Genomic DNA, 23,596 nt, shown 5'->3' with positions numbered 1-23,596 from the left:
TTGAAATCAAATAAAAATCATTCCATAAACGCCATTACCATAAAACGAACACCTCGAGACGTTTCAAGGTCACGGCAAATGAATGTAAATTAAAAGAACGTTTAAAATAGGGTGATCGGAACAGTTATTAGAAATTCGACTTTCCATCTAACCAAATAGAGATGAAAATAGCACAACAAAAAGGTGTTAATAATGTCTAGATTCTTTACAAGCTGATTTGGACTTTAAGGAATAGTACACAAGGTTTATATTCATGTGATATGTTTGTTCGTATGTCAGCTGATGTATTGTTAGCATTAATTGAGGACTACCATTCAATATGGAAGAAATGCCTTAAGTGACTGAACGGTATATGTATTTATGCTGTTTTTGAATTTAGCGGGTTATTATTGTTATATTTGTGGGTATTGAATCAGATTTCTGTAATTTAGATCAATAGATCTGATTGGCACAATTTGAATGAGTTCTATCACCATTCTAGCAGACATGAGGAGGCTAACCAAAAGTAGTAGTTTTAGTTTTGAATTAGGTACTAGGGACCCGGGTATGTCCTTAAACTACGTCCAAGACCACCGGTGGACGGGCAGCAGCGTCCCTCAAATTCGGTGTACTCGACTGCGATCGCCAACCCGCCTGCCAAGCGTGGCGATTATGGCATTCACCCCCCATAAGGGGGAGGCCTATGTTCAGCAGTGGACGTCTTATGGCTGGGATGATGATGATGATGATGACTAGGGACCCGCCCCAGCTTCGCCACACAAAAGCTTAACAAATTATACACCTAAACCTTCCTCTAGAATCAATTGATGTTACGACCTATGTCCACTAAGTATGTACCTATAATATGATACGGATCCATAGTAATGAAACTGCAACTTGTGCACATATTTAATTACGCAGCGTACTAGCTACGTAGCCGAACAACACGCGAACGCGACGCGGCGCGGCGCGGCGGGCCCAAGGCGTTCGCGTTCGCATCGAGATCGCCCACGTAGGACACTTCTATAGGTATCAAAGGATTGTTTCACTCCGCGCCGCATCGCTTCGCGTTCGCGTTCGCGTGTTGTTCGCCTACGTAGTACCCTGCGTTACACAAACAGCGGTGGTGTGTGCCGTAGACAATAAACATTAAACTTTAACCGTTTCATGGCACGACAGGCGTGCCATCATATTCTATGGCGTAAGGCACGCCTGTCGTGTCATGAAATAATTGTTCGCCGCCACAGCCAAAAGTTTTCGAAAATGGATGACGCAACGACCGGTTAACGGGTAGCTGCAATTTCTTTATCTACCCCGAACATTTTTATAAACTACCCGAAGGTAGTTTAGTGTTGTTTTATTTATATCTCCGTTGACATTTTCTGAAACGTAAGTCTTTCCGTGACCACAGCTGCAACTCAGCTGAAACGTCAGAATTTAAGGTAAAAACAATGAAATTAGATCGCGGTTGGCCCGTTTGTGTAATTAAATATGTGTACAAAACGCGAGAGTTTGAAGTGTTATATTGTTACTTGTGCAATTGTGCATGCATGTGACGTTTGAGTCACATGAAACATGAGACTCCAATTCGTAATTTTATCTATACATGACTGGCATAATGTTACGTAAATATTCATACCAAGTTTCATGTAATTCAAGCGTGTCGTTTTAAAATGAGAACATAACTTGGATTGTATGAAAGAGGGTTTTGGCGGCGAGTTCATGTGACTTAAAGCTTAGCAAAAAAAAAGAGAAGAAATTAAAAAGTGTCAACACTGTAGTGTCGTCCCTTTCAAACCAATTGATATAAGATAACGGGACGACACTACAGTGTTGCCACTTTTTAATTTCTACTCTTTTTTGCCAAGCTGTAATAGCCCGCGGGCCAGGAGCAAATATGTTCATGCGACCAGGCCCCTGTTTCACCAACGTGACAGGTGCGACGAATTGTAAAATCACTGTTGCTGACGTCACAGGCATCCATAACAAAACAAAAAACAGATATTTCTCTTGCTAAGTTCATGACAATTGACACAAGAAACACTACATTGTCACGAAATTCCGACATATAACTCATTACCTGTCAAGAATTACCTACAATTCTTCTAAATCTTTGACAATTGTCAGAAACTTCGCAGGAGAAATATTTGTTTTTTTCCGATATAATAAAGTTTTTTTAAATAATACAATGATGGTGGCAAACAGGAAGACGGCCCGCCCGATGGTAAGTGGCAATCGTAGCCCATGGATGCCTGTGACGTCAGCAACAGTGATTTTACAATTCGTCGCACCTGTCACCGATGTGAAATTGGGGCCAGCTGACGTTCTTTCCACCGCGACACAACCGGCTGACTATATTTTTAATTCACATTAGCTATTTTCTATCATCTGACAAAGTATCAAACGGGAGGCGATGACTAGATTTATATTTTTCGGTGGCTGCCATTCCTCAACCCACCAACGAAGCGGCAGCTGATGTTCACGAGGGTTCATCGTACATAGCCGTTAACCACTATACGAGTTATCGCCCGGGACTCGATTGGTCATGGAAATCTGTACATGGCCACAGAATAAGTATAATAGTACTACCGTACAGAAGGACACTTCCTACAAAGCCGAAGTTTGACAGCGATTCAGGGTCGAACCATGATATCCCTTTCTAACTAATGGCACTGTTCCTTTCGACTACTTAGGGTTGTCAAAATTCAAGCAATCATCTTATCTGTGGATGTGCACGCAAAGGGACGTCAAGTTGTGTCAACCCTAATAATTGCTCGGAGCAATGCTTAGCCGAACGGAGCCGAGTTTGCCCGAAGTCAGGAGTGGCTTGCGGTCTATAAGTTTAGACTTCATAATCATAAATACAGCATTCCTTGAAGGATGGTGGAATGCAGTTGCATGTTGATATTGCAGCTCTATTATGAAATTAAACTTAATAAACCTTCAAGCAAAATTAAACCTTATGTCCATGTCATAAGGACTGACATTAAAGGACTGATATTAAAGAGTGTATGTAATGTTTTTATTATGACTTGATAGTGAGAACGCTGTCTTTAAATTCGGGGTATTGTTTAAAAACAGCAGTATCCGATGAAACTAAGGTGTGGAGTGTATAAACAAAATGACCTCTTCACAAAAGGAAAAATCGGAACCCTTATAGGAGTGATCCTATAAGGGTTCCGATTAATAACATCTACAGCATCAAAGAATTAGACAATTATTATAATAGTGTTAGTAGGTTGAGTAAGGTCATTTAGCATGCGCTTTAGTCTCAGGCGATGCCGCTTGGCACAATTGTTCCTTAGGTCAAACAAAGTTGATCTGGCCCGGTAGCCGGGAGATCGTACCATGCAGACCCCCCAAAAAGGGGGGGAGAGGGTGAAAGGGTCGGCTCCCCAGGTCCAATCTATGCTATATTCCTTCCTAGTCTTAGCAACTAGGGCAAGTTATACTGTACTATATCATTTTCGTATGGTATCATATCGTTTTAAACTGTAATGATGTGTACATAAAATATATATTGTCAACATCTTTGTACACTGTTATACAATAAATCTTATCTTAACAAAAAGCTTGCTAATATAGGTATAAGCTAATAAAACTAAGCTGTTTATTTGACTTTTTAAATAGCAGTAATGTCTTTAATCTTTTTATATCTGTTGACAGTTTATTTGCTTTGCAAGAAAAGATTTGTTCTTATCAAGAGGAGATAAATAGATAATGTTTTTACAACATTTTCATGGTACCGTGGAATCCGCTTATAATGACATCGAAGGGAATTGACAAACATGTCATACTAAGTGGATGTCATATAAAGCATAGTTGTACAACTTCTTATTTTTGTTATGTCTTCCAAATCAATCTCAAATTCCTTTGTGAGAGATGAGTTTTATTAAATTTGTAACAAATATCAACTTGTCACTGAGAATCAAAACTAAAATACCTTACACGCCACGAACGCACCAAACGTCCTCGCAGGGAAAGACGTGGTGACGGCCACAAAAACCAGCGAAGGTGTCAGTACAACCGGACATAATTTCATGGAAATAGGATTTTTAGGTCATAGTAAGCGGTTTGTCACTATAAGCGAAGTCATCTTATCCGAATTTGTCACAAAGAGTTTTATATGAAAACCAAACATCGCACAGTAATTACGTCATAGTGAGCGGTTGGTCAGTATAAGCGGAGTCATAATAAACGGATTCTACTGTAGGTACAAGATAAATGGCATTTTCAACAAAAAGAGTAGGTATTTGTCAATGTCAATAAGGCACTATTGCCATTAAGATTCATTAAGAAAACAACTTTAATGTCAACCAATTATGTGGTACCTTTTTCTTCGCCAACTCATACATTGTAGGATTAATTTTCAGAATAAAGCATAACAGTATTATTCTGTAGTATTTGTTGTTAAATCGGCAACAGTAATACATCATCTATGAAAATTTCAACTGCCTAGCTATCACAGTTCATGACATACAGCCTAGTGACAGACAGACAGATGGACAGCAGTCTTAGTATCCCGATTTCACGGTATGGAACCCTATATTTGCATGGAGATGTGGTTATTGACTTCATTGACATGTTTTGAACTCATACAATTAAATTATGTGCATTCTGTTTACTTGTGATTACAGTTAATGCATTTGATAACGTTATCTATGTAGCTTGTGTCTACACATTGTAATTGTATTAGGATAACATATATACTTACATAAGTAGATATATAAGCATAGTAAATGTATTTAGATTAGAGAATAGGAAAGAATGGCCCCACCTTAAATCCATGTGACATACCAAGTGCCTAGGGGCCCTAGGTCTCTAAGTCTGGGTCCGAGTTTATATGGGGCATTATCTATGAAAAGGGACCTTATTGTCGATGGCACTTACGCCGCACAGCGTCGCGCGGCATTGTATTTATATCGGAGCATCATTAACCCTTTGACCGCCGTTGTCCGGTATAGAAGACAACGATAGACCGATACGCTGGCGCCGTCGTCTTGTATACAAGACAGATATTCAACCACTGAGTTAATGTGAAAATAATAACAATTGCAATTTCATTTACACTCGTGTTCATATTTAAGGTCTTTGTTTTTTCATTTATTTGCTTTTTAAGCCGCTATATAAATACCTTCTTTTATAATAAGGCATTTAAAAAAATTGCTCCAATTTTCAAAATTTTTATGTTTCTCGTCGCCGTTGTCTTGTATAAAAGACAGCTAGGGATGGGAATGTTAACTCGATATGGGAATTTTTAAAGTAAATATAAAGTCAGAAATATGTTTTTATCTAAGTATTTGAACACTTGTTAATCGCCAATTTTTTTCAACGAACAGTAGGTAACTACTTACTAGAATACGTAGAACGAGAGTCAGATAGGCATAACTATATTTAAAGTTCAGGCAGCTTCTTTGGCTCTATAAAGTAGAGTCAGACAAGTAAATTTGCCCTTGTAGATTGTGGACTATTTAATTGCAGAAGAGATAAATAAAAATAATAATTGATGTTATTTTATAGCTTAGTGGGAAGGGATACACCGCAGCGACCGCTTCGCACAAGAGTGGTACAGGGACATACCTGTTTATCAGACTTTAGTTTTTTGTTATAACATTGAAGTTAATGTGTAATTTTTTAATAACAAGTCGTTGAACGTTTTTTTGATAAGAGTTTACCTATAGATTAATGTAAACCAAACTGAAATTATAATGATAGATTCTAATTCCGGAATAATATCTTTCACTCATTAAAAATTCAACCCACGTGTAATTTTCACTAAAACAGTTCCGGTATATTGACTTTATCGACACATGATGCGCAGCTTTAACGTTACGCCAATAAAGTTTACGTACCAACAAGCGCTTACGCCGTTGACCTAGAGACTATTATTACTTGATCCGCGCGGAAACAGTCCTTGTCAGTCTGCACTGCGGGCAGTCCATGCGCGCCGTTGTCTTGTATAAAAGACTTCTCGTACAGCCTAGTGCGGCGATATCACGTCTTGAATCGACATTGTTTAGTGGTTGTTTTTTATGTTAAATCCCTATATTTTAAACATTTTCGGGTGCAAAATATATGTTTAATTTTGGCAATTTGGAATGAAATTAAAACAGGATAAGAACAAAGCTAAATTAAAAAGATTTTTACCATAAATTGTAAATATCGATATCACTATTTGCAATCCCTAAACTTTTTATTAGTTGTTTACTTAAAATTTGCTCTGGCGTGTGAGTGAGCGTCTTTGCGGACTAGGTCCGGCGGCCAAAAGGTTAATAATGGCGTAAGTGCCATCGACAATAAGGTCCCTTTTCATAGATAACGTCACATATATGCAGTACAGGTGTTAAATGTCAAACTTCTATGAAATTATGTACAACATACATGCACTTGACTAGGACCCGGGTATGTCCTTAAACCACATCCAAGACCACCGGTGGACGGGCAGCAGCATCCCTCAAATTCGGTGTACTCGACTGCGATCGCCAACCCGCCTGCCAAGCGTGGCGATTATGGCATTCACCCCCAAAAAAGGGGGAGGCCTATGTTCAGCAGTGGACGTTTTATGGCTGAGATGATGATGATGACATGCACTTGCACTGCGTGGGCTATCCAAATTGCTGCAGACTTTTCTTGGTCTAACTCTATGTAATAATGTTCAATAGTCAACTACTAAATAGAAAGCAATCACACAACATGTGTTGCTAATAAGATAAACCAGCTTTTCACCATTATCTTCAGAATAAAAACTTATGGCGTTATTCATAAACGTGTTACTGGCCTGAATTAGCTATGAAGGAGCATTCCACGGGCTGTCCCGTACAAACGCATTTTATTTCCTGTGATCAGAGATGGGCATTAATCGATTAATTTTTTAGTTAACTAATCAATCGATTAAAAATATCAATCGTCATAATTTAATCGCGATTAATTTAGTTGCGATTAAATTAGTTGTAAGAATGTACAACTAACAACTAAATTAGTTCTAGTTTCAATCGACTAAATTTCGCGGTTAAATCTATATTAAAACTATGTCATCGCTGGTTTTTGCATTTTTTATTTAACTTGAAATATGTAACTAAAAGTTGGTATGTATCTACATTGGAAGTACTTATATGTTGTACCTGTGTTGGTTTGGGTAGAATCTTGCAGCTTTTTTCGAAGCAGATACCTTCAACCGATTGAGCTAAAATTATATATACACGTTTAATTTAAAATGCTTGAATGACAATGTAATATTATGGGCAATAATATAACGATATATGTGTAGTATATATCGTTATATTATGGATACAGATAAAGATAAATAGCGAAAAACTGCAATGTTTACAAGTCGCAAACAATAATGAAGATTGGTGCATTATTAATAATTAAGTTGTACACGATACCGTAAAATGGGGTGAGTTGGGTGAAATTTGACTTTCAAACCTCGATAAAATTTTACTTTTACATGTGAAAACTGAATGGTGTATATAATGTGATTCGGACGTTTATATTTTAGTTTGTATTTTATTTTGGGTAGTTCCATTTCATAACTTTGACGATAATGAGGAAAACCCACCTCACCTCGTAGTGCCTCGTATTTGGGGTGAGAGGGCTTTTCATACAAAGGTGATTTTGGAAAATTGTTAGATCGATTTTTTTATTATGCGTATTATTATAGCCCCATTTTAAATTGGAATACATTATTTTTGTAGCAGTAGCCTTAAAATCCCTTCTCACCCCCCTCTCAAACCAACTCTCCCCGCAAAACCTACTCACCCCGTTTTACGGTACGGAGTAAATCTTAGACAAAGAAATTATCAATATTCTGCTGTCGCTGTCAATAATAAAACTCGTTTTAGTTACACGCGGCGACAAAACAATGGGATAATCCTACTTACCTGGAAGTTGTTTATTGCATTTTGATGCAAGTGCCGACGCATTTTCTAAAATAAACACGTTCTATTTATTGCATGAGACATCTGCATGTTGTTTATTATCTATGCCGTCTGATTTGTTTGTCAATGCACAAAGTACCCAGTTTTTATTTACCCTTAGATAAGAGAAATTTTACACTCCATAAAAATGGTCAAAATATCGCAAGTAACACATGTGCTATTTCATTTTTATACATGCGTTAAGATGTCCTAATCTGCAGGCTGTCAACATAGCCATACCGAGGTTTTCCATTTAATTTGCTTCTAACATTAGTCGCGGAAAAAATAGTCTAACTAATTAGTCGATTACAAAAATTAGTTGTCCGTAATCAATCGGCAACTAATTTAGTTGCAACTAAATTAGTTGCACTCTATACAACTACGATTGATCAGTCGTCGTTTTCAATCGTCAGTCGCAATTAATTCTTGTAGTCTTAATCGTTAATCGTTAGTCGATTACATTTTGCCCATCTCTGCCTGTGATGCGACTTTTTTTTTGGCATTTAAAGCAATCGATTATTTGTCTGTGCATATTTTTGACTATTTGTCATAAAAATGAAACTCTTATACCTGCAAATCTTCAGAAAATTCGCGTTTGTACGGGACAAACGGTAGACGATTTCATGGAATGCCCCTGAATCATTTGTCTTTATTTCTCATTTTGACTTTTGTATTTGTAAGAAAGGGATAAAACATAATTTAACAAAATCAGTAAAGTTTTATGAATAAGGGGTAACCCCCTTATCATCAATATTTCAAATTAACCTGTAACTGCTACTCCATTCTGACCTACCTCACTATAAGGTTTTAAATTCTTTTTATTAAGCTACCCTACCAAAACAAAAAACAATTTGTGGCACAAAATACACATCTACATAGTAGACATATGTGCAAGGTTATTATGTACCTAGTAAAAAGTTATGTTCTTTACTGTTTAAATAGTTTTGGTTATGATTATGCCACTCAATAATACTAAATACAATTAAAAACAGTTACAGTTAGGAACGTTAGTCAAAAACTAAAGAACGACTGCTAAAATTAAACAAAGGACAGTCCTGTGAACACTCCAATGTAAAAGTAAAGGTAGTAATTCTAGTAATTTAAATCGTTATTTTCGTATGTTACATTCTGATTGTCGTTGCATAAGAAGGGTCGATAATCTTAGCTGCCTTTAAATAGCCGTAGTGCGTATATAATTGAAATCACTTACAAGTAGTTTTTCTGTTTCTCCTTCGCTGGGGTTGGTTCCGTCGAAGAGCCGTAAATACTACTACTAAAAGATAACTGTTGTATTAACTTCGTCATATTGGCAAATCGTAGTTAAGCCGTGCAAACACTTGGGTGAAAAACGGACGGTCAAAACCGTGAGGACTTGAAAAAGTAACTGCGCAGCGAAAGCGTGCAAACGATTTCACAACAGGGTAATCTGTGATGACGAATGAACAAATTCAAGTGATTTCGATAAGGCGCAAATTGTAAAGACGGTTGTTTACATACAAGACGCACGTGGCAAGGCGCTGTCTGAATTTGGCAGCATAATACAATTTTCCGTAATGGCGACCGGATACGTGACGTTTCGCTCGTAAGCTTTGCGTTCCGTTTCATAAACAATATCTCGGTGCTTAAAATATTTTTCGGGTAAAAACGGGCATGGTAAAAATAATTGTCTGTGTTGTTTATTTGTCTGTCTCATTAAATTTAAGACGTAGAATGGCCGCACTGATCGAATTTTATAAGGCGATAAGGGTCAATCTACATCTAAGATCATCCTAATCTGAGATCCTAATACTAATATGTTCATTAAACATGACATATGTAAGAAAATTTTACATTTTATGATATATTAATGTATGTTGTACATATGTATACTACTATTTAGAACCTGGTTCTTTGTTCTCAAAATCAACAACACAAGCTATCCGTTATACGTGAAATGGAACGTCGCGTTACATCACACACAAAAACAGCTGTAGCACAGTGAAGTTAGCCGCGAGCGCGATCGATTTAAAAATATTGATTACATTAATACGCAAATAACAATAAGTACAATAAAGATTAGTGATTACTTTACTTACCGATTACGAAATATTAATGAAGGCATACTTGTTTCAGAATCAATACTTTTAAACCTCTGTTCCTGTATCATATAACTGGATGCCGGCAAGGCATACAACGTCATAACTTCACTTTCCGATATCACCTCACTTAAAAAAATCACTTAGCGTTTTATTTTCTCAGTTTGCCGTACATTAAGCTTTTTTTCACTGTTTCGGTATCTTCTAGCAGTGGTTAGGTGCTTAGTTAACGACATTCAGGCACAAAGTTCGGTTTTGGACTGAACAGTCCGCAAAGCGATAAATGTATACATATACATGTATAACCGAAACCTCCCTCTCCCTTTAAAACGGTCCGGGTTGATACACAGGGGTGGCTTTTGACCAAACCTGAACGCATAACTCTGACCGAACATAATCTAAAATCACGTTATATTTTATAGTTTGGCCCAGGACTGTCTCATTTCAAAGATAGACAGAGAGAATTATAATCTTAAAATCTTTTTAATTTAAGATTAGTAGTTAAGATTGTAAATATGCATGCCTTTTTTATGAAATAAACAGATGATTATTATTATTATTTTTTATACTGTCTTTGTTTTATGCTGGTACTAGCCTACTAGCACACAAAAGAAAGGGATGAGTTCCTGGATCTGACAAGTTGTACCTATTTGCCAGTCTATATGTAAACTTTAGGTAGGAATTGCACATATAAAATGAACGAAAGTCAGATTTAATGCTTTATTGGCAGTTTCTACCAGTCATCTAGCTATTGGATCAAACAGGATTTTTTAAACGTTGGTGTAGGAATATGAGACGCCTATATATATAGTACTTACATAATATTGTTGTTACAACTTGATGCTACATTGCTCGATTATTTCGGTAAGGCGCTGACATATTAATTAATACAGCATTAATGTTTGTAGTGCAGGTATAGGGTTACATATCAGAATACTGAAAATCGATTTTCCTAATGTTGAATCACCTATGCTCGTTTGACCTATTTTTTTAAATACCTAATGATCAATTAACCTAAGCTCATAACACCTAATGAACGAATTACCTATTGCACGTTTCACCTACAATTGGTTTACCTAAGCTCAGAATACCTATGCTCGATTCACCTAAAGTTGAAACACCTAATACTCGAAATACCTAAAGCTAATATACCTAATACACGAAACACCTAATGTTGATATACCTAATGCACGAAATACCTAAACTCGGTATACCTAATGATCGAATTGCCTAAAGTTAACATACCTACTGCACGAATTACCTAAAGTCGGTATACCTAATGATCGAATTACCTAAAGTTAACATACCTAATGAACGAAATACCTAAATTCGATACACCTAATGCACGAAATACCTGAAGTCGATGCACTTAATGAACGAAATATGTACCTAAAATAAAAAATATAATTATTGTTTAGTAGAATATTACTAGGACATACAACATTTAGTATACATTTTTTAGCCAAATTATTCAATTGGCTAACTATTTTTTAATATAATATAAGGTCTAGTCATTTGCCAGAGTCGAGATAGGTGCGCAACGAGTAAAGCGAGGAGGAGCGTGTTAGGTTAACTGCGACCAAACAGTGCCAAAACCGACTTTTATTTCATCGTCATGATGTTAACTTACAAAAATTAAGTTTTTGATAAGATAGGATAAGATAACTAATTTTGTATCAGACTTACAAAATCATTCTACTACCTAAAAAGTAGCGTTTCAAAAAGTGTATTTTTAAGTTGTTATCTGAACAAACAGTTTCTACTGTAAGATTGGGAAGTCATACGAATTATTGGGTGGAATTGCCACTTGATCATTCGGCAAAATGATATGAATTTTGTTCTAGGTATATAGACTTAAGGTATTCCGTGCATTAGGCATATCGACATTAGGTAATTCGTGCAGGAAGTATATCAACTTTAGGTATTTCGTGCGATAGGTTTAACAGTTTTAGGTATTTCGTCCATTAGGTAAATCAAGTTTAGGTACATCGTTCATTAAGTATATCAGCTTTAGGTGTATCGTCCATTAGGTATATCAGCTATAGGTGATTCGTGCATTAGGTATAATAGCTTTAGGTGAAACGTGCAATAGGTAAAACGTGCATTAGGTACATCGTGCATTAGGTGTTTCGGCCATTAGGTTATTTGAGCTTAGATATTATAAACTTAGGTCAGTCAATGTTTAGGTAAAATGATCGATAGGTAATTTAAAAATAGGTGAATCAAGCATAGGTGATTCAACATTAGGTAAATCAGTTTTCGGTATTCTGATATGTAACCCAGGTATAGACGGTATTGTATAGTTCTATAGGTATATCGTCACTTCTTTTCATTTAAATCTTCTCGAGGCAGAGGTGTAGGGTTGGAGCCAGTGTAGCTTTATTTGACGTTTATAAACGCATTGTAATAAATATGCCTACTTGAATAATAAACTATCTTTATCTTCACCAACTTCTTCCTAGAGTTGCGTTGACACGACCATGAGAGCCTAGAGTCCCCTTGAACACCTAATTGCAAACATTGGCGTAGGCACTAATTTTTATAAGGAGTAAAGCCGCTTGTCGTGCTGTACATTCATTGTTTTCACCAGACAACGGACCGTGTTGTGGTGTTACGCAACTACGTCCAGGACCCCTATACGACAAGCGACGTTTGACGTATCGTGTTGATGTCCCGTTGATGTGGGAAAAATCATAAGTTCTCGAATACGTACAATGTCAAAATTTGACATTAACAATCCACAGTTAGGGTGACAAGCAAACCAAACCGAACCACCCTTAATTTAGAGTTGAGTTTTATTGTACCAAATGATATTATCCACCGTTGATGGAATCAACACTCAGTATGCAATAAATTCAACTGTTGATTTGACGTGGATGCGAAATCTGACAGTTCTACATGTCGAATTTGGCCCCAGTAACCGTACCATGAGTCACTGACAGTGTCAATTCTGATGACATATAGGTACGCTAACGTCTACGTGATTTACTTCCTATACATCTCGCTCGCACTAATATGAGAGTACGAGCGAGATGCATTACGTTCTCGATAGAATTGGCCACATAGTTTTGTATGTACCGACATATTCATGATTTATATAGAGTTTCAGGTTATGAAAAAAAAAGCGCAATCATGGGGGTTCGCTAGGGCTACATCGCACATAGCCATTATTAGCCATATTATAAAATGTTTCTTTATTGAAAGTCACCCCGTGTGTATCGACTCTCAGGACGCATGCGCGCTGTGCCCGTGACGTCACCTGTTTACCCCAAGGCACGGGTTCCCATCACTAAAACGAGCTGCGCCACTTGCACTATCCCACTAACCCGGGGTTAACCGATTAAACCGGTAACCCAGTGTCTAATTGTACTGGTAAGGCCCACTGACACCATTCTACTAACCCGGGGTTAAGCGGTTAAACTGTGAACCTAGTGTCAAAATGTATGGCTACTCCTGGTTTAACGGGTTAACCCCGGGTTAGTGGCATGGTGCAAGTGGGCCTTAGTAACCATGCTGGTTACTCCAGGTTTAACCGGTTAAACGCCACTTGCACCATCCCACTAACCCGGAGTTAGCATTATTGTGCACAAAGTAGGTAAAAACTATAAATACACGTCCGGGGAAAAAATGCGATTTACTTACGCCAAATGTCCGGTTCGGCGAATTTAAAGATGGCAGCCCTATCGCCGTGAAATGGGGGTATAATCACACTAAGGCCCACTTGCACCATTCCACTAACCCGGGGTTAAGCGGTTAAACTGTGAACCTAGTGTCAAAATGTATGGCTACTCCTGGTTTAACGGGTTAACCCCGGGTTAGTGGAATGGTGCAAGTGGGCCTTAGTAACCATGCTGGTTACTCCAGGTTTAACCGGTTAAACGCCACTTGCACCATCCCACTAACCCGGAGTTAGCATTATTGTGCACAAAGTAGGTAAAAACTATAAATACACGTCCGGGGAAAAAATGCGATTTACTTACGCCAAATGTCCGGTTCGGCGAATTTAAAGATGGCAGCCCTATCGCCGTGAAATGGGGGTATAATCACACTAAGGCCCACTTGCACCATTCCACTAACCCGGGGTTAAGCGGTTAAACTGTTAACCTAGTGTCAAAATGTATGGCTAACCATGGCAACTCCTGATTTAACCGGTTAACCCCGGGTTAGTGGAATGGTGCAAGTGGGCCTAAATTTGGGTAGGAATAGATAATAGGTAAAATTAAATAAAACCACCCGTAGGTATTTACAGTTTTTATAACAATAAATTATTAAAAATTACAATAATATAGGCCCGATTCGACTGAAGCAAGTAACAGAAGGTGACGTGACTGAGTATGTTGTATGTTAGGTACATTCACCTGCAATAGTATGTTACACAACGAAGGCCGCAAAAATATCTGACAAGATCTTAAGTATTTGTAGAGCCCTATGGCTCTATGGGCTCCTATGAGCGCGTCACATATTTTGCGGCCTTCTCTTCGAAGAGTAACATATTTTTGCGGGTGACTATACTTAGTACTTACCTCTACTAATAGACATACTTCTGTTTTTGTGATAGGCAGTAATGTTTTGTGTCGGGATTGACTTGTCAAATTTTTGATGACGATCAGACCAAATGTAATTAGGTAGGGAGGTACCGTACAGCAATTTATAGGAATATTTTGCAAAATTTGACAGATCTTTAGATAATCGCCACTTGTTACTTTCTCGAGTCAAATTAGACCTCTGTACAGTTAACTATGGCTTATACTCATAAAAACAATAGCTCAACGATATTTCGATCGTTTTCGTCAAGCAACTATTTGTGACATAGTATATGGCACTAAAAACGTAGTCTTCACTTGTTTCATTATATTTCCAAAACAATCTATCAAAGGTAACGCTTCCCTTTGTAGTACTGACACAGCCTGCTTTGCTTGGCAGGCACAATTGGCTAAGCCACATTTCGGACAACCTAACATCGAGTTCGCATATGGGCAACCGCCTAAAATCATATTTGTCTTCGGGCAACCACAACTTAGCCCCATTCCAGGCGCAGCGCTGGCTAATTTCGGACAGCCAGACAATAATGAACTTGCCATTTTAGGACAACCACCCATACCAGCCAATATTTGACTTGGGTAACCATTTAAAATTGGTGCAGTAAGTTTCGGGCAACCACCCATAAGTGGAGCTATTTTTGAGTAACCAGCCAAAACAGGTGTAGTCAATTTCGGGCAACCAGACATAAGTGGACTTGCCATTCTTTGGCACAAATTGCAATTTCCTCCGCAACCTAAAGCTACTGGTTTTATGTTAGTTGAAGGTAGACTCTGTAGCGCACAGCCAGTTGGTTGCAAGGTTAGTTTTTGACACTGCGAACTAGGCGCTATTACCTTGGCCATTGGGTTCAAATTACCACCTATAATCGTTACAGGACTCAAATTCTGCGGCGCTTTCGGACATGAACAAGCACAAGTGGAATTCGACTCTTTGACTATAGGAATAGCGTTCTTATTTCTTCTTCTATAAGGTACTCTCGGTCTCCAAATCGGACACATATTGGAAATGTCAATATTATCATAAAAATCTACAGGCCTCGCTTTTATTCTAGGCTTATTAGCCAACGCCGTTTCTATATCGTTAAGAATCTGACTGTTATCTTTGAAAATCTTTCCCTCTGGACGCTGTACTTGTATAATAGGGCCGCTCATAGCGTCAATACAAGATAGCTCTTCTTTGATCAAAATGAACTTTATAAGATTGATAAAAGATGCGAATGCTGATCTTTCTGGATCTGGGTCTGAGAAATCTGTCAAGATTTTAAGTGACATGTCAACGTCCTCCCATTCTGAGGCGTTTTGGCAGAACTGGGGCAATGAGAAATTCTCTTCGGTTAGGCAGAGAACGGGTAGTTTTGGTGGGTTTTGAGGATATAGTTTTAGCTCCGGGATGAATACTTGAGGCAGTAGGTCACAGCGAACTGTCTGGAAATAGAAAAGTAGGTAAATTAATGACATGTAGGTTGACTTAAAATATTAATGATGAGTAGGAAGACTTAAAAAATTGCATGAAATGTAAATATTTCCCGGGAATTTCTAGCGGGGCTCCGTCGACTCAGGGAACGAGTCAAAGATTTTCACGTTTCACGATATGCCTAGGAATTTCACGATATGCCTGATCTTACGATCGGCCGCCGACATCTACATACACTTACATTATAACTCGCAAAACACAGACACAGTCCAAAAACTTTTAACATTATTATTAAATATGAAAACACACTTTTATCACATCAATTAAACAAATGAAACCAGGAAACGCTAACGGCAAGTTTTTATGCAATTTTCCTAGATTACGTAAAATTTATCGTTACAATAATCGATTGCGAATCGTAACGTCACATCACTATCAAAGCCCTAAGTCATTTGTAAAGTAACGATTAATATATGCGGCATTAGCTATGAAAAGGGACCTTATTGTCAATGGCGCTTATGCCACACAGCGTAGCGCGGTATTGAATTTATATACGACCATCGTTAATAATGCCGTAAGCGCCATCGACAATAAGGTCCCTTTTCATAGATAACGCCACAAATTGATTTCTAGGTCGCATGTTGAATAATCGTTATTCTAAATTAGATTTAAAATAGTAGAGATTAAGGTTGTTAATCTATTTGTTGTTTATGCTTGATACGCACTTGTGAAAAATATTTATCGAATAGTGATAAGAATGCAAGCATTTATGGCGTAATATCGATAATATTATCGATAAATACTGTGTTATGAGAATATGTTTGCGGTTATATAATGTTTTTTTAGGTTGTCAGTTGTAAGCAATGAAGTTATAGCCCGGCAAACAACTTTGTCAGTAGAAAAAGGTGCGAATTTCAAATTTTCTATTAGGCGATTACCCTTAGCGCATTTTTTTTTTAATTTGTCGCATTTTTCTACTGACGTAAATGACTTTCTGACAGACTATAAATGTGTTTTCATATTTTTATACGTAAAATACATGTAGACAAAAAAAAATCTTGTTTTTATTTTACAGGGTTCTAGCACTAAAAGTCTCAGAACAAAAGCGCAGACGGACATGATGAAACTAGAAGGGTTCCTAATTGACTACGGAACCCTAAAAATCAGCCGTCTTATTTAATGCAAGGTGAAAAGTAGCATTTCTGTGGTTTATTAGAAAATATCCAGTAATTTATGATTATGGGTTTTAACACCATTGGCCACGCCAAACAATCTTTATTAATTTAGTAGCATAAATAATTATGGTTCATTAAAGACTTTGTTTCATTAATTTAAAACCGGGTAAGTGCGAGTCGGACTCGCGCACGAAGGGTTCCGTACCATAATGCAAAAAAAAAAACAAAAAAAAGCAAAAAAAAACGGTCACCCATCCAAGTACTGACCACTCCCGACGTTGCTTAACTTTGGTCAAAAATCACGTTTGTTGTATGGGAGCCCCATTTAAATCTTTATTTTATTCTGTTTTTAGTATTTGTTGTTATAGCGGCAACAGAAATACATCATCTGTGAAAATTTCAACTGTCTAGATATCACTGTTCGTGAGATACAGCCTGGTGACAGACGGACGGACGGACGGACAGCGAAGTCTTAGTAATAGGGTCCCGTTTTACCCTTTGGGTACGGAACCCTAAAAACTGTCATATCGTCGGCCTAAGTCGCAAACCTCGTAACTCCATTTTAAGAAAATTAGTAATTGCTACCTTGGACAACAATACTTAAAGTCGTATCTCTCCCAGAAGAGTTACGAGGTTTGCGACTTAGGCCGACGATATAGCCTATTATACGAGTCAATCAACATGATAGACATGTTGATTGACTCGTATAATGCTATTCTATTGCTAATGTCAGTAATGATATAAAGTATGTAATGCTGTACGGATATTATGGTCGTTCTTGTCTACGTGACAGCGTGATAAAACGGTGTCCGACACTTTATCCCACGGTGTTAAAAAGTGACAGTTATTTTATCACGTGGATAAAGATAGGGACGATAATTATGACAACTAATACAACACTTTTTAAACATTCAGTAAGAATTAAATAAGCCTAGAATTACTTAATCAGCCAAGTGAAGAAAATCGACTAGTATACCTAAGGAAATCTAAATTCTATCTTACGGTACACCTCGGACACTGGCCACAAAACAGATAGATACCATACCATACCATAGAAACAAACAGAAAGTGAAGTACATACAAGTCAATCACGTGTATGTACTTCACTTTTCATACCTACGCTCGGCGGTCGCTCTAGGGTTGTTAACTATAGCTTATGCAAAAAAACTATCGTGGTAGTGGCTCTCGTACAAGGCCTGTTCACTTCCTAAGAAAGTTATGTCCCCAAATAATTGCGCATGTGTGCGCCTAAAGCTTCTATGTGTGCGTTGGCCTCCGAGAAAAAGTTGCGAGTAATAAAAATAAAAACATTTTTCTACAGCAACATTGCTCCCAACTCTGATTTAAATTATCACGAATTTTATACATAATTAATCATAAAACGGGACTTAAAACTTAATTACACGCGATTAAGTTTTATAATGAATATTTGCTTCCAACTGTCTTTATCAATATTCATAAAATATATGGAGGGTAGGTACGTCTACCCACCATAATAAAAAAATATATTTGTCAATGACTCTGTCCAACTGCTGTGGTTAAAGTTCATAACGAAAATTTTATTTATTAAATCTTTAAAAAATAAATACAACGTAGCAGTACAACCACTTAAGACTGTAAGTCTGTACCTACATAGATTACAGCAATGCACATAGAAAATGTGCTAAATGCGGAGCAACGGCTGTTGAAGCAGCCAGAGTGAAATTTATACAGCTTTAGTGGGTTCAGAAGGAACCGAGTCATAACGCATCTGGAAAGCGTATTAATTAACCGTGAAGAAATGTATGAATGAATACAAGTTAGAAATCTGTGTAAAATGCCGTGTGTAAAGTGTAGTGTATCTGTGTGTAAAGTGTAATAGGTAGGCATGCCTAATGTTATTTGTATAATACTGAAAACTTTGTGAATGCGCTTTATTAATGTCTATTTTTATTAAGTTGTCAGGGTTTAATTTTCAGTGTATATTTCTATATGTAAAACATAATACAATGTTATAAACATAAATATGCCTTTTATTTAAATCAATAGATAATACCACAAACAAGGGGTAATATTTGCATCTTTCATATATTTCGTGATATGAAGATAACAAATATGTTTATCAACATAATTACTATATACCTATAATACCAATACCCGCCAGGCTACACCGGTTGTCAACTTTAGTTCCATTGGTACACATCGAGGGCGCCAGTAGTATAAACGTATAAACGGTTGGGGACATTTTTAGTGTTCCGTACAAAACTTTGTTTACGGAACACTTATGGGATCACTTCGGTCTTGCAAATCAGTTAAATACGTTTTTCTCAGAGACCGTTTGACATAGATACCTAAAATTTGGAACAGTTATAGCAATTACCACCACTCATATTGTGAATAAGTCAAAACTGCTTATTTCTTATTAAAGGGGGAAATTTAGGGGGTTGAGAGGGGTAGGCTGAAACTTTTTTCATTTGTAAGAATCGTGTGGGGTACCATTAGAAAGCTTGCAAAAAATTGAGTCGATGGACTGATTTTGACTTCATTTTAGACTGCAATAGTTTCGTCAAAAAATGCATTTAAAGTTGCAAGTTTTCATACAAAAATTTTCACCTCTGTCCTGGCGATTTTCGCGAAAACTATAGCTAACAGGCAGCTGACCAGTCAATACCCAACTTAAAGAAGCATGGAGACGGCGGGAAAATTATCAGCTTAACTTTATCTTTATTAGTTTTTCAACTGCAGCTTGACCTTTGGTTGCTTAGGGCTAGCTAACTGATGCTTACACTGGTCAATTCATATTAGGCGAGAAACATCCTTAGTTAAAACTTTGGCATTGAAATTTATGACTTATGTCTTTGACATAAAGTTTAATTCTGCTTGCTTATTTTTGTGGGATATTTAATTTTATCTTAATAGCCTACTATAAGTATGAGAGAGATCTACAAAATACGACCTTATTCTATTGCAAATAAGTTTCAATTTCGAACGGGCTTTCCAAGCAATGGACTAGCATCTCAAAAATCTGAAAAATTCAAATTAAGAATTCCGTTCTTGACTGTCGTTGTGTTTTTTTTTCCACAATAGGACACATAGAGTTAGTAAGGCGTATAGAGATAATAAAGTCATTTAATATTTATGAACAGCTTTGGCCTCATGTATAGATTTTATTGAGAGTATCTGATTCGTCGAAACAATATACACAATATTCCTTTTCATTAAGTACCATTACATTTCTGTATTAATTGTATAATTATAATATCTATTAATTATATTCACTTATGTATATTTTTGAACGGATCGGTGAGCAACAAGATTCAGGGCTATAACCGCGAAAATAGAAGTTCGCAAATTGCGAGCATTTTTCTCTGTCACTCTAATTACGCCTTCATTGGAGTAAAAGAGAAAGATCCCCGCAAATTGCGAATTTCGGTTTACGCGGTAGCCCCTCAGTCCTGTTACGAGAAAATAATTTTGGAAGACATTAATAAATAGTACCTATATGACAGTTAAATATCACAGTTTTTTAGAAACAAAGGTAAAATTGACGAAATATTTAAAGTAAGCCGATCTTGTTTTTTAGCAGTTCTAAATAATATTAAAGTCTATATATATGGCATAGAACTAGAAACAAAATCAAATAAAAAATAATAATGAGTTCTAAATTCAAATTGAAGGAGTTATGTTACATTTTAAGGTATTATAGGCCAAGCGCGCACCACGATATAAATTTTTGCGACACGATTTTAGAATCGCGCTGTAATATATCGCAGAAAATTCACTGCGCGCACTGCGATGAAAATGAAAAAGTCGACCAGTCGCTTGTCATGAAACGTGTCTTTAATATGCGATTGCTGTATGACTGGTGATCCCCGTCTATTTCCATAATTAAATGGTCAACATCTAGCGTCTCATTTTGAGACTCCATTGGAGGTGCAGGTGCCGAGATGTTGGGGTTTGGAGAGCGAAATGCCGACTGAGGTCCGGCCGGGGTGCGATTTTATTATCATAGTGCGCGCGGGGCCATACAACTCCGCATGCTGCAATTCACTTTGCGACAATCGCGTCGCGAACAATTGCGGAAAAATGTGACAAATCACAATTTAAAAATCGCTGCGATTTTTTTGTCGCATATGCGCGCACTAACATATAAACACATACGTTGCATTTCTGCGACAAAATTATCGCAGGACAAAAAATCGTGGTGCGCGCTTGGCCTTACTCTAAATTATTATAATACATCAAGCATTCGCGAGATGCTCGACTTCGGTATTCAAACACAAAGCAATAGTACAAGAATCTAACTAAATGCAAAGGCCGAAGGAGCGATTCGAAGATCCGAAGCGTCCGACAGACGCGCGCCTCCCGTAACTTTTCCAAGTATTTTTAAGTACAAGTGTCTAAGTCGCAAAATCCAAAGGCTGAAGTCGCATTGGGCCGAAAGTCCGAAGCATCCAGGAGGTCAGTTCTAAACACAGGTAATTAAAACAAGTGTCTAAATGCGAAGGCCGGAGGCCGAGCTCCGCGTAGGGCCGAAGGCCCGACGCCTGCAAGATGTCAGTGGTTAAACACAGAACTGACAGCCTGGACGCTTCGGGCCTTCGGCCCTACGCGGAGCTCGGCCTTCGGCCTTCGCATTTAGATACTTATACTATTGTTCTGTGTTTAAGTACTAACATCCTGGACGCTTCGGGCCTTCGGCCCTACGCGGAGCTCGGCCTTCGGCTTTCGCATTTAGACACTTGTACTATTGTTCTGTGTTAAAGCACTGACATCCTGGACGCTTCGGGCCTTCGGGCTACGCGGAGGTCGGCCTTTGGCCTTCACATTTAGACACTTGTACTATTGCTCTGTGCTAAAGCGATGACATTTTGCTAAAGCTCGGCCTTCGGCCTTCGCACTTAGACACTTTGTACTATTGTTCTGTGTGTGTAGTTGAATACGGTACCCTAAAAACAGGCAAACAACCTCTGTAAAATGTAACGATGCGAGCGGTACGGCTACCATCAGTTTGGCATTGACATAAACGCTACCGTGGGCGTGAACGTAATTTACTTTCTATGCATCTCGCTCGTACTGACATATTAGTGCGAAAGAGATATACCTATAGGAAGTAAATTACGTTCACGATATCGTTTATGTCAATGCCAAACTGATGGTAGCCGTACGGAACACTAAATGCCTCGAGCTATCTCGGACTTGGCCAAATTATTTTGTATGGAGTTACCGTTCTTCTCCTAGTGAGTATTATATTCTTTGCTCTCGTATCTAGTTGTTTGATTTATTGTTGAGGATGGAACGGAAAGAATGGAAATATAAATTAATAATGACTAAAATATTTTTATTTTAATGTCGTTGTTAAACTGGTAGTTTAAAAAACGATAATTCACCGTTTAATGTTGAATTTAAACAACCATCTACTGAACAGTTATAATAACTTTTTTTGTTTCTCCAATTTTGCACAAAAAAGTTCACATACGCGTGTCTCAAGCGGATGGCACTCGCGCTCGCAGTGGTCCCAACCGGTCCGAGATATCGTGTCCGTGAGCAGTGTCTATGTGTGCGTTGATCGAGCGCACTTTGTATGTAGATTGATTTCTGTACCTATCTGTTTTGTGCACTGGCGATCAAATGTATGAAACAAACGCGTTCCTACTTCCTACGCACACAGTCTAATAGTCCCTGGTGTTCACTTAATTATACAGCAAATGATGATGATGGAATTTCCTTTTGCAGAGTTGCTCCTTTTGACTCACAGATTGATTTACGAAGGGGAGCCAATCGAATTTTTGATGCAAAATTTTGGGTTAAAGGGGGGTGCCCCCCGAAATTTGTAAAAAAAATAGTTTTGCTATGTGGTCAGGATAGCAAACAGATCGCTGTTTTACCAAAATGGGAACACTAAGGCCCACTTGCACCATTCCACTAACTCCGTGTTAACCAGTTAAACCAGTGTAAAATTGTACTGGTAACCATGGTAACTCCAGGTTTCCCCGGTTAACCGCAGACAAAGAGAATAAATTATTACGAGTCCCTTTGTCTATGATCCGGGTTAGTGGGATGGTGCAAGTGGCCAAGATGACTATGATCGTTTTCCAAAAAAAGTGTACATTTCATTCATGTCTTCAAAATATTGACTTCTTGGGCTCATTTTACTTTTCCCAAAATTTTGTATGAATTTTTTTTTCCGTGCGTCACGTTCATACAAATAAAAAAAATTTCAAACAAGAATGTGACGATCTGGAAAGGAAATCTTTGGACACATTTTTTCATGTATGAGGCGTGAATATACAAATGATTCTGAGTAAAATGAGCCCAAGAAGTCAATATTTTGAAGACATGAATGAAATGTACACTTTTTTTGGAAAACGCTCATATATAGCTTTAGTCTGACCTAGTTTCAAATTATCTGTTACCCACTGAACTAAACGATTTCCTAATACCTAAAACACCTGCGTTTTAGGCAGATAGACACATGCACTGATAAGTACCATATTGTGACATATATAATATAAAT

At 37.7% G+C, this 23,596-nt stretch overlaps 1 protein-coding gene across 1 annotated transcript in view; it reads left to right on the top strand.

Moving 5' to 3' along the window:
- Positions 1 to 23,596, top strand: part of LOC134677097 (dihydrofolate reductase) — a 262,050-nt gene that overhangs the window by 41,918 nt on the left and 196,536 nt on the right. The window lies entirely within an intron of this gene.

Source organism: Cydia fagiglandana, chromosome 25 (genome assembly GCF_963556715.1).
Source record: "Cydia fagiglandana chromosome 25, ilCydFagi1.1, whole genome shotgun sequence".
Lineage (NCBI taxonomy): Eukaryota > Metazoa > Arthropoda > Insecta > Lepidoptera > Tortricidae > Cydia > Cydia fagiglandana.
The sequence above is the reverse complement of the archived record's forward strand: the minus strand, read 5'-3'. Positions and strand labels throughout refer to the sequence as shown.